The sequence below is a fragment of the Schistocerca gregaria genome, chromosome 2 (assembly GCF_023897955.1).
Source record: "Schistocerca gregaria isolate iqSchGreg1 chromosome 2, iqSchGreg1.2, whole genome shotgun sequence".
NCBI lineage: Eukaryota > Metazoa > Arthropoda > Insecta > Orthoptera > Acrididae > Schistocerca > Schistocerca gregaria.
The window spans coordinates 737,965,062-737,977,984 of NC_064921.1; the positions used below are offsets into that span (position 1 = coordinate 737,965,062).

Sequence of the window (12,923 nt, forward strand, 5' to 3'; positions counted from 1 at the left end):
CAGGATTTTTGAACTGCCGAGGTATAGTGAAGACAGTGGCAGTGGGAAGGAAGACAAAAGAAGACTGTGTTGAGGCAGTTGGGACTCCATTTTTCGCTCAGAATCTTAGAGGAACGTGATCTTTTTGGGGTCCGACAGGAGCATTTTCCCGCTTCTAACTTAGTCTCCATTTTCGAGAACTTTTTTCTTTCTACCAGCTTATTGTCTGAAAGTTACATGAAATTTTTATACATGTTAAATATAATCGGTGGTACTAAAACGTTTTCTTTGTTTCGAGTGGGGGGTGTCCTGAGCCTATACGCCTCATATCTCATGTGTATGCATGTCTGCCGTGTAATTTGCGTGAGCACGTGTACACTCACAGATGCTGTCATAGATGCTGTTCTTTCAAAGTTGAAGCAGTTGTTTAGCCTTATCTCTGAGCTCACAGCTGTGTGTCAAAAGCTTTGTGACTTTTACTTACGTCTGCTTGGAGGGGGTGTGTACTTAAGGCAGTATTTTCTCACCTGACAGAAGCTGCAAATGAGTTTTGTCATGTAAGTTACAGCCGCGAGATATATTAAGATAATAGCGTAGAAACTCAATAAGTCATTTATGGTCCACAGATGCATTCTGTTACCTTGGATTTGTTTTGGAGGATGTGGATTTAGTGGCCTTGCCATTTTTAGAGCTTATAGCATATTGCGATGGGATATGTTTATGTCTGTGAAACTGTTTGCGTAACTGGAGTTTCTTATCAACATATGTTAACGTTTGTCTATTTAAACCTCCCCTAAATTTTGAAATTGGGCAATTGTTAGTTTCCTGTTATAGTTTCTTTCTAATATACAGTCAGAGTTATCTTAAGAGACAATTGAATATGACGTATCATTGAATTGATATTACCACCACGACGTCATAGCGATTACTTAGGCACTAGTCATAATACTCCTTTTGACAACTTGCACAAGCAGAAATATACATCGCAGGATGAACTGTTCTTGAATTTTACCGGCTGAATTGGGATAGAGGTTAAAACAGTGGACTCGCACTCGAAAGGATGACTGTCAATACCCCATTGCACCCATGCAGACACAAGTTGATTCGTACCTTTTCTACGTTGGATTTCCCAGAATTTGAAATGTTTCTTCTTAATCACTTAACTTTGCTCATTACTGCAGTTTCTTTGTTTTCTGCTTTATGTTGCCGCATATCGTTTCACCTTGTGCCATATGTTTGCACTTTGAGCCTCCTTGTTAATGCGTGTTGCATTACGTGTAGCAATTACGTAGATTCCTGATTCACATCTGCTCGTTTTTGGGTAAATTATTGTTTTTTGGTATTTGTTTTTGTGCCCTCTGGGCATGTGTTAGTGAGGAAATTATAATTAACAGATGTTGCGATATTAATGGTAATTGTCATGGCTGTAGGCTGGCTCCTCATACGAAATATTGTCACAGTTTTCATTTAGAATGGATAAATGCACTTGATACGAAATGTTAATGTAGTATTGTTCTGGGTTATTGTGTCAGCTGATTCTCCATAGTACTTGGAATAAGTGGCTAGAAATGTAACACAAACTTATAATACAAGTATTCTGATGAAAAACCTAAAAAAAGACGTTCTCTACTACCGCTGTGTAAACCACTTATACAGGCTAACAAAAGGGTTTAGTATCTAGGCGGAAGTGTGCACACACTTTGACAATGAGCAGACTCGTGGTTAAAAGAATGAGTACGGAAATAGGAATAGAACCAGTGAATTACTTAACCTGCTCATATGACAAATTTGCTTTAATTAAAGAAATTACATACAAAGGCTTTAGCGTTTTGTATTGTAGACGGGCAAAGAATAAAACGAAGAGGGGGAGAGAGAAGGAACATACAGTATACATACATGCATACATATTTAACATTCAATGTTACAGTATCATTTGTGAGAAATGTTTTCATAACTTACGGCTCAAGAAAACCATTTAAATGATATACAATATAGTTCATCAGTTTCTTTCCTCTTGAATGGAAGATAGTTGTCAGTGTCTCTTTATATTCAGTGGTAGCTTATTATAAACCATTTTTTGCGGACTTGACTTCTTTTTGCACTATATTGAGAGTTGTTGACTCTATGCGAAGGCTTTCTTTTCTTGTGTATGTCTCACTTTTGGAGAGGGTTTTCTATTTTTTCTTTTATTAGTGTTAATAATAATAATTCAACAACTGAACCAATTACTAAAGATAACAGAAGTATTTAGCACTGCTATAAATATGGCTTTTGGAACAAACAAATGTAAGAAAAATAGCATAGTCAAGGGAAAACACACTATCCAAGATTACATATTGGATAACCACAGCGACTGCATAGAAGCGATGGAAAAAACAGATGCCTATAAATATCTAGGATACAGAAAAAAATAGGAATAGATAATACAAATATTAAAGAAGAACTAAAAGAAAAATATAGACAAAGACTAACAAAAATACTGAAAACAGAATTGACAGCAAGAAACAAAACAAAAGCTATAAATACTTATGCTATACCAATATTGACCTACTCATTTGTAGTAGTGAAATGGAGTAACACAGACCTAGAAGCACTCAATACACTTCCACGATCACAATGCCACAAATATAGATCACATCACATACATTCAGCAACAGAAAGATTCACATTAAGCAGAAAGGAAGGAGGAAGGGGATTTATCGACATAAAAAACCTACATTATGGACAGGTAGACAATTAAAGAAAATTCTTTCTAGAACGAGCAGAAACTAGCAAAATACACAAAGCAATCACTCATATAAATACATCGGCTACACCACTGCAATTTCATAACCACTTCTACAACCCTTTAGATCACATAACATAAACAGATACAAAGAAAGTAAATTGGAAAAAGAAAACACTACATGGCAAGCACCCGTATCATCTAACATAGCCACACACTGATCAAGACGCATCCAACACATGCCTAAGAAAAGGCAATATATACAGTGAGATGGAAGGGTTCATGATTGCAATACAGCATCAAACAATAAACACCAGATATTACAGCTAGCATATTATTAAAGATCCCAATACCACAACAGATAAATGCAGACTTTGCAAACAACAAATAGAAAAAATAGATCACATCACAAGCGGATATACAATATTAGCAAACACAGAATACCCCAGAAGACATGTCAATGTAGCAAAAATAATACATCCACAGCTTGCCTTACAACATAAACTTATAAAACAACACGTTCCCACATACAAGTATGCACCACAAGATGTACTGGAGAATGATGAATACAAAATTATACTGGAACAGAACAATTATAACAGATAAAACAACAACACATAACAAACCTGACATCATACTCACCAATAAAAAGAAGAAATTAACACAACTAATCGAAATGTCCATACCCAATACGACAAATATACAGAAGAAAACAGGAGAAAAAATTGAAAAATACATCAAACTGGCTGAGGAAGTCAAGGATATGTGGCATCAGGATAAAGTTGACATTATACCAATTATACTATCAACTACAGGAGTCATACCACACAATATCCACCAGTACATCAATGCAATACAGCTACATCCAAACTTATATATACAACTACAGAAATCCGTAATTATTGATACATGTTCAATTACCCGAAAGTTCCTAAATGCAATATAACATATACCATACAGTTAAAAGGAAGTCGCGCTTGATCAAGGTCCACGTCACTTTCTACTTCTGACCAGACATAACGTCTGAGGTAAGAAAGAAATAATAACAATAACAACAACATCTGGATATACTCGTGAACCACCTTGCAACTCCGCTGGTCTGCTTAACAACAGAAACCAAATAAATAGTGATTGCTGGTGGCTTTAATGTACAGTTTAAACTTAATTTGTGCCTTAACTTCCCAATTAGGGTAGCTACTTGCTCACAAGCAGCCATTGGTAATATCTTTCTATAAAGGTCTAATGAACACAGTTATATTACAAAATCAGTTATCATTGGCCTCTCAGACATGCAATTTTGCTAAATGTTAATACTGAAAAGGAGATAAAATAGGAATTCAAGACGGTAGTCAGTAAGCCAAAAATTATACAGTGGTTTGTACAGTGCTCATGGCATGAATGAAAAATACAACACTTTTATTACTGAAGTACTTACTCTATTTGAGTATTGTTTTCTCCCAAAACTAATTCAGATTAGACCAAAGTGTACAAAGAGGCCATGTAGTACCCAAGGAACAAAAGTACCTTGTAAAACAAAAAGGACTTTGTATCTGTCAAACAGCTCTGATGTTGAAGCCATAACACATTAAAAGACATACACAAGAAAAAGATAATCACAGTAAATAACTAAATAAACTCGATATGGGATATAGTCGAGGAGGAGAATGCTAGAACCAGATATGTGTACAATGTTGTGAAACTTTTTGATAAGCATTTCATAACTGTTATGGAAAGGATAGGGTTTTCAGGTTCCACTGTTGTGGAGTAGCTAAGACAAGTCACTGGGTGAGGTGGCACAGTGGCTGGCATACTGGAGTCTCCTTTGGCGGACAATGTTTCAAGTCTGCGTCCGGCCATCTGGCTTTATGTTTCCTGTGATTCCCTAAACCGCTTCAGGAAAATGCCAGGATGCTACCTTTGAAAGCACACAGCTGACTTCCTTCCCCATCCTTCCCTATCAGATGGGACCGATGACGTCGCTGTTTGGTCTCCTCTCCAAACTCAACCAACCAACCAGTCAGACAAGTCATTATACATAACTTCACAAATGACTATGAACTCCACTACTCAGTAGAAGTAATGTCCATCTCAAAATCGTGAAAATCAAAACATTTTAGTGGTTATGATCAAATATTAACAAAGTTAAGGACTGTGCTTCTGTGTTTAGTAACATATTAAGCTACCTGTGTAACCAGTATTTTATTGGCAGAACATTTCCTGAATGGCTGGAGTGTGCAGAAGTTATACCATCAAATTTCCATCCAATTTCAATTTCTCCAGTATTCTCAATAATTTAGAAAGAGTGATACACAATTGGCTTCTTAATCATTTTACAGCAGATAACGAACTGTCAAAGACGCATTTGGCATTTCTAAATTGTTTTGATATTGAGAAGTCTTTTTACACATACAGCGAAAATGTACACAATTCATTAGATAAGTAAAGATTATTGGCATATTTTATCTGTCAAAGGCATTTGACTGCGTAAATCACAATATCCTTTCAGGTAAATTAGGACATTGTGGTGTAAGAGGAAATGCTGCAGAATGTTTCCAGTCCTATAAGTCTGACAGTTAACAAGGGATGTCATTAGAAAAGACATGTATTAAGCTATTGGACACCATTCCAACTGGGAGTAATGACATGTGGTGTCCCAAAAGGTTACATTTTAAGGCACTTAATTTTTCTTTTGTATGTTGATGACCTTGCATCAGTAACATTATCAGATTGCAAAGTTATTTTGTTGGCAGATTATACAATCATTGCAATAAACAGCAATCAAGTGTATTCTTACTGTTAGAAAGATCTTTTAACAAAATTTTCATGGTCCAGTCACACTTATGTGGCCACCACTTAAGTTGGATGTCAATGTGCAATAAACTCGGATAGAAGATGACAGCATTAGCAGTGGAGAGTATATAAAGCACGTTTGGAGGGGAGGGGGCGACATGAAAAACAGTGCAGTCACCATAATGCAGAAACAGTGATTTATCTTACGTCCTAGAGAGTGTGATAATTGGCTTTGGGGCCAGGGATGGAAATATTTCCAAAATGGCTAAGTTTGTAAACTGGGTTGTGTGCTGCCATGGTTAAAGTATACCATACTTGGTAAAATGGCAGTATCCAAAACTGGCACTGAGGCAGCTGCAGTGCAGCCGGCCACTGTGGCCGAGCAGTTCTAGGTGCTTCAGTCTGGAACTGCGCGACCGCTACAGTCACAGGTTCGAATCCTGCCTCTGTCATGGATGTGTGTGATGTCCTTAGGTTAGTTAGGTTTAAGTAGTTCTAAGTTTTAGGGGACTGATGACCTCAGATGTTAAATCCCATAGCGCTCGGAGCCATTTGAGCAACTGTAGTGCACCATGAGCCATAGATGACAGGGTTGAATGACAACTGCAGCGATGTGTATGGTTCAATAGATGTGCAACCGCTGAGCGAGCAACCACTCAGATGAAGCAAAGAGCTACTGACAGTGCCTCCTCAATGACCATTCAGCAAACATTGCTGCGTATAGGTCTCTGCATTGAGTACGTGGTTGATTTACCCATGCTGACTGTTGTTTGGGAGTGACAAAGACTGGAATTTGTACACAAATACTAAAACTGGGAATCCATTGAGTGGCAATAGATGTATAACATTTTGTACTCCATCGGACAGATGACAGACACCCTGCAACAATTGTCAGATGGGTCTTGGCCAGAGGCGAGTGCATTGTGGTCTGGGGAATCTTTTTTTTTGTGGTGTTCCCTTGGTGATCTTGTTGTTCTGGAAGGCTCAATGGGTCAACAAAAAGTACACACCCTTCTGCAGGGACCTTGTCCATCCCCTGCATACTGTTTTTTCTCCTTGGTAGAACAGTGCAACGCAGATTTAAAACCAATCAAGAATCTGTCAGACAGCCTCAATTGAGATGTTCATGTCATGGATCCTCAACCAAGAAACCTGCCACAGCACTAGAGTTGGCATGGCTCCAAATCCCTTTCAATATCTTCCAGATCGTTCACTGTCTTTCTACATATCTCACAGCAGTTTGAGCTGAAAAAGTTGGGTATTCAGTCTGTTGACAGGTGGTCACATTAAAGTTGCCAGAACAATGACAACAGTGTAAATGGTTCCTAGCCCGCTCTTTGTCACTAATTTTGATAAAACACACTACATGCTATTCATAACTTTCAGAGGGTTTCCCATCAGTGTGGGCTTGTGTTAGGATGGCAAACAGATGTAGACAGTGTTAAATTCTCGAGATTACAGTTTGATGATAAATTCAACTGGGAGTATTACACTACAGAATCACTGGAGCTTCTAAACAGATCACTATTTGCAATGCAAATGTTGCCAGGCATAGGGATATAAAAATGAAAAAGTTGCCATCATTGTGTATTCTCGTATTTGAGAGGAGTTATATTGCTTATTGATAGCTGTAAAGTATAAATTCGTGGAGTCGTTAGTCAGTTGTTTGTTTTGGACAGCCAGTGCTTTCTGTTTATTTCGTAAAGTCGGTCAGCAATGGACAGACACAGTGCAGTTTCATCTGTGCTTGCAGAGTGAATTGTGCGAGCAGCAGTAGCAGAAACTAGTCGTATATTCAGTTTCTTGTTATTAGTTCTGCACGTTTAATTCAAATTGCTTTGAGTGTTTGTGTGCTTGCATGGTGAAATTTTTTGGATCTTTGCATATTTTCGAATTAGAAAGGGGTAGTATCAAATTTTAATAATGGTAGAGTGTAACATCTCATAGGCAGTTGTAATTTGTACTAAGACAGGGGTAGGATCACATTTTAATAGCTATATAGTGGCTTAGTCATGGTCACTTGATTGCTTTGTTCGTAAGTAACTTTTCGTATATCGCAGCTCAATCTGACATTGGTGACGCAACTGTAGAGTCGCATACTGCTGTTTTATTTGTCTCAACTCTATACGTACAGATATTAGCAGTAGGATGGAGAGGGTGTGTGCATGCTGTGTGCGAGCGCAGGAGGAACTGGCAGCGGTTCGCGAGCTGCTGAGCATGCTGTTGGCCACGGTCAGCCGCCTTCAGGCTGCTGCCTCGAGGTGCGGTGACGGCGGAGGGTCTAGCGCGTTGCTTGAGGCACCCCAGGTGTCGCTTGCTCAGTCCGCTGACTCAGCCATCGAGGCACCTTCTAGTGTACCCAACACATGGTTCCGCTGTCACCTCAGGGTGAATGGCGGACTGCAACGCGTTCATGTCGCTCGAGGCGGAGGGTCAATCTGGAGGCTGGCCTCACCCGTTCATCCTGTCAATGGGCAGTTGGCCGCTCCTTCAGCAGGGCCTGAGCAGGCACATGGGGGCAAAGACTTGCTGGTTATTGGGAGCTCCAACGTTGGGTGGGTGATGGAGCCCCTTAGGGAAAATGCGTACAGGGCTGGAAAGAATTCCAACGTGCACTCATTTTGTCTGCCGGGGGGGCCCCATCCAAGATGTGGAGGCGGCCTTGCCTGCGGCTATCGAGCATACGGGGTGCAGTCATCTGCAAGTAGTTGCTCACGTCAGCACCAATGATGGCTGTCGCTTGGGTTCTGAGCCGATCCCCCGTTTGTACGTGTGGCTGGCAGATTTGGTGAAGACTGCTGGCCCCACACACAGGGCGCAAGCAGAACTCTGTTTGCAGCATCATTCCCAGAGTGGATCGGGGTCCTTTGGTTTGGAGCCAAGTGGAGGGTCTCAACCAGAGGCTTCGTCAACTGGCCACAATGGGGTGCCCTGCGTGGTTGGATATTGGGAGAATTTTAGGAAAGTGTGGTTCATCTGTAAAGGAGACTGCATATAGGATGCTAGTGTGACCCATTTTTGACTACTGGTTGACTGTTTGGGATCCGCACTAAGTCAGATCAAAGGAAAGCATCAAAGTGAATCGGAGGCGGACAACTGGATTTACCATCGGTAGATTTGGACAACAGGCAAGCATTATGGAGATGATTCGGGAACTCAAATTAGAATTACTGGAGGGAGGCAACGATGTTTTCAAGGAGCACTATTGAGAAAACTTACAGAATTGGCATTTGAGGCTGACCGCAGAGAGAGATTCTACTGCCACCGACATGCCTACACGAAAGCACAATGAAGATAAGGTTAGAGTGATCGGGGCTCATGCAGAGGCGTATGAATAGTCATTTTTCCCTCTCTGTTTGCGAGTGGATCAGAAAAGGGAAATTATTTTAATAGTGGTACAGGATACCCTCCACCACGCACCATACAGTGGCTTGTGAAATATTTATATAGATGTAGGTATGGACTATAGGAAGCATCTAGCAATGCAGCAGGGAGTGGTAGGGATAGGAGAAAGGGGGGGGGGGAGGGAGGGAGGGGAGAGAGAGAGAGAGAGAGAGAGAGAGAGAGAGAGAGAGAGAGAGAGAGAGAGAGAGAGAGAGAGAGAGTGTGAGTGAGTTCAGTGATGGGGCTCAGGATTTGATGAGAGACTGGAGATCATGTTGGATTAATGGAATGGGGTCATTGTAGTAGGGTTTGTAGGTGGATGAATCTGACAGCTGGCCAAATTCTTCCACCAGATGTTGTGTTTGAAAACAAGTGGTGGAGCCTTTGTAAGCAGGTAGGATTATAAGGTCTGGATCAGTTTTTAGGTGGTCAATTACAGTTCTTACTGCAGATGTAAGGTTAGCTTGCATGTTGCAGGATTTGGGGTATGATGGTGTGGCAAAGTTTGAGGTAAAGAAATTCTGGAAAGGGTTTGGGGTCAGTGAATGCGTATCATGGTAGGAAGGAGTAGTGAACAAAGTACGGTAGACTTTATACATAAACAGATCTCCTGTGCCTTGTATCCCCAGTCAATCACCACCTCCCATAGCCCAACCCTCCAGCCACAAAGGAGCACTCCTCTCATCACTCAGTGCCACCCAGGACTGGAGCAACTGAACCAGATGAAATGAGGAATTTCTTACCCACTATCCTTCCCACCCCTTCCTTGTCCAGCAGGTCCACTGGACCTTCACAATACCACTCCCCCCCCCCCCCCCCCCCCCTGCAGGTCCGGGGGGAAGATTAGGCCTAAGGTATTCCTGCCTGTCGTAAGAGGTGACTAAAATGAGTATCATACATTTCAGCCTTTCAGACTTTGTGATGGTCCCCTGTATGGTTTGACCTCCATTCTTCAAAATTTTTCTGAAGAGCGTGCCAATTGGGGAAGGGCACCTTACATGGTGCATCGTGTCCATTGTGCCTTGAGATCTGTAGCCCGCTTTCTTGTCTTCGCATTGCAGTCCCGCTCATTCTCCATGTCTTGGGCGAGGAGACCTTCCTGGGTGTGTTTTCCACAATGCGCTATGCGGTGTCGCTTTCTGCGGTGGTGATAACCATGGACTTGATTGCAACTGATATCCGGCATGGTAGAAAGTCCATTGTGGTGGGGCCACCATGTGCCCTGTTGGTTGTAGCCCCCCTGACAACACAGGGATCGCCTTGTATGCCAAGGAGTAAATGCCTATCACCCTGGGGCTTCAGGACTCCCGTCAATGGCCCACCTGCCAGGTGGCCTTTGCTGCAGCTGGGTGGCGCCTGTAGGGAGGCCCCCTGGTTGGAATGGTGGCATCAGGGTGGATGATGCGCAATGAAGTGTACCACATCATCACGTGCTGGTGATCAAACACCGGCAGTCTCTAAGCATCCCAAGTCTCATTATAATGCAAGGAAGCACGACCCTAAATCATTCACCTCCTTGGCAACACCATGGGAGTAATGCCAGGCTAAGGATGGCAGTGAACCTTATCCATCTCGGTACCTCATGTGTGTAAGAACTGATGGGGACTCCTTTGTTTCGATGAAGCCACAGTTTTTTGTAAATCATTCAGAGGATAAGTTTGGGGAGTTGGAGGGCTTGTCCAAAATGCGGTCAGGGTCAGTCTTGCTAAAAACAGCATCCTCTGCCCAGTCACGGATGTTACTCGCTTGGGTCAAGCTGCAGTAGGTTTCCATTACCATTACGCCCCATAAGAGCTTAAAGATGGTGCAAGGTATTATATACCACAGGGACCATCTTTCGCAGTCTGACGACAAGCTGCACACCATCTTAGAGCGACAAGGCATTTGTTTTGTCTGGTGCGTCCCTAAGGGTTTGAGGGATGATCATCAGGTTGCCATCAGTGCCTTCATCTTGGCCTTCGAGGGCGATCCATTGCCGAGAAGTCAAGGTGATGGTCTACCGCTGTGATGTAAAGCCATATATACCTCACCCTATGCGGTGCTGGAAGTTTGGCCGTGTGTCTTCCTGCTGTACTTCCAGTGTCACATGATGAGATTGTGGATGTCCATCACATTCCAATTCTCACATGTGCCCTGCCTTCCATCTATGTTAACTGCAGAGAGTATCATTCCCCTTGCTCTCCAGACTGCAGGATTTTACAGCACGAAAGGAAAATCATGGAATACAAGACCTTGGACCGACTGACCTACAATGAGGCTAAGAAGAAATTTGAGCATCTACATCCTGTGGCTATGACCACCTCTTATGTTGCCACTATGAGAACAGTTGTAGCCCCCTCCGTTCCGTGAATTCCGGTTGGCTCTCTGAGCCAGAAGACTGCATCTGTCTCCTTGATGGTGGGGGGCACTTCCCTCCCTGTTGCTCCCACACCAACCAACTCGGGAGCACTCCTCCTCCCCCCACCCCCCCTGCCCACCGCCCCAGCCCAACCATCAGGGACACCAGTCCCTACTCTCAAGGAAAGTCTTCCTTGGCACCTCTCACTAGGAAAGGTTCCCTTGGGTTACTGCCATTCCAGGTTACTGCTAGTGGGAAAGATGACTACCACCAGTGAGTGAAGTTCCCAAAAGTAGCTGGTCGTAGGGCTTCACGATCATCCTCAGTCCCAGAGACTGAATTAGTCAATCCCTCCCAGCCAGAGAAACCCAAGGAGCAGTGAGAGAAATCCAAAAAGAAGACCCCCCAAGACCAAGGGACTTATGGTGGCATCCACACCACCGCTACCTGAAGCTTTACTTCTGAGGATGAGGTGAAGATTGTGGCGTCCACTGAGGACATAGATCTCGCTGGACCCTCTGGCACCATGGATACAGACTGCTCAGGAAATAAGTATGTTGCAGCAGGTGAACCTGAGGTGTAAATTGCCTCATTCAGTGTTCCATGCCTTCGCAGCCTCACAATCAAGTCATCCTCCTGTGGTATTGCGGTGGTTTTTCCACCACCTGTCTGAGCTACAACAACTGTTAAGCTTCACACCTGCTTGCTGCATTGCCCTCCAGGAAACCTGGTTCCTGGCAATGCAGAGCTTTGCCCTCTGCCGCGATAAGGGATATTACAGGAAATGTAGCATCTATAATAGTGTTAGGTGGAGTTTGCATCTGTCCTGAACTCAGTATGCAGTGAACCTGTGCCCCATCAAACCCCTCTTGAAGCTGTGGCTGTCAGGATGCTGATGACATAGGAAATAAGTCTGCAACATGCAACATATATCTTCCTCCACATGGTGCAGAACCCGTGAACGCATTGGCTGCACTGAGTGTTCAACTCCCTAAACCTTTCCTACTTTTGGGAGGTTTTAACTCACCCCTTATGGGGTGGCACCGTGCATACTGTCTGAGGAAGAGAAGTCAGAAATTTACTGTCACAACTTAATCTCAACCTCTGCCTCTGAAGTACAGTTGCCCCCAAACATTTCAGTGTGGCACATGGCACGTATTCGACCATTGATGTCTTGGTTTGCAGTCCTGGCCTCCTCCCATCTATCCACTGGAGAGCACATGTGGTAGTGACAACTTACCCGTCTTCCTGTCACTGCCCCGGCGTCATGCCAACGACGCCTGCCCAGGTGGGCTCTAGACAAGACGGACTGGGAAACTTTGACCTCTGAAGTCACCGTTGAATCTCTCCCACACAGTAACATCAATGTGATGGTTGAGCAGGTGACTACAAAAATTGTTTCTGCTGCAGAAAAAGCGATTCCTCACCTTTTAGGGTGCCCCGGCGTAAGGCAGTCCCTTGGTGGTCTCAGGAAGTCATTGAAGCAATTGAGGAGCATCGGGGAGCTCTACAGTGGCATAAGTGGCACCCTTCCCTGAAACACCTCAGAGCTTTAAATGGTTCCATGCCCTTGTTCGTAAACTTGTCAGATGACAGAAGCAGGAGTGTTCGGAGAGATAAGTCTTGACTATTGGGTGCCATACGTCACTTAAGCAAGTCTGGGCAAAGATCAAACGTCTCTTTGGTTCCAGAGCCCAACAGGTGTTA

General features: G+C 43.1%; 1 protein-coding gene across 1 annotated transcript in view; it reads left to right on the plus strand.

The window, feature by feature from the left end:
* The first annotated feature begins 371 nt into the window (after positions 1-371).
* LOC126334896 (calcium permeable stress-gated cation channel 1-like) overlaps positions 372-12,923 on the plus strand; it is a 211,224-nt gene continuing 198,672 nt past the window's right edge. The window contains 1 exon segment of the mRNA XM_049997600.1: positions 372-536. The gene's annotated coding sequence lies outside the window, so the exon portion shown is untranslated.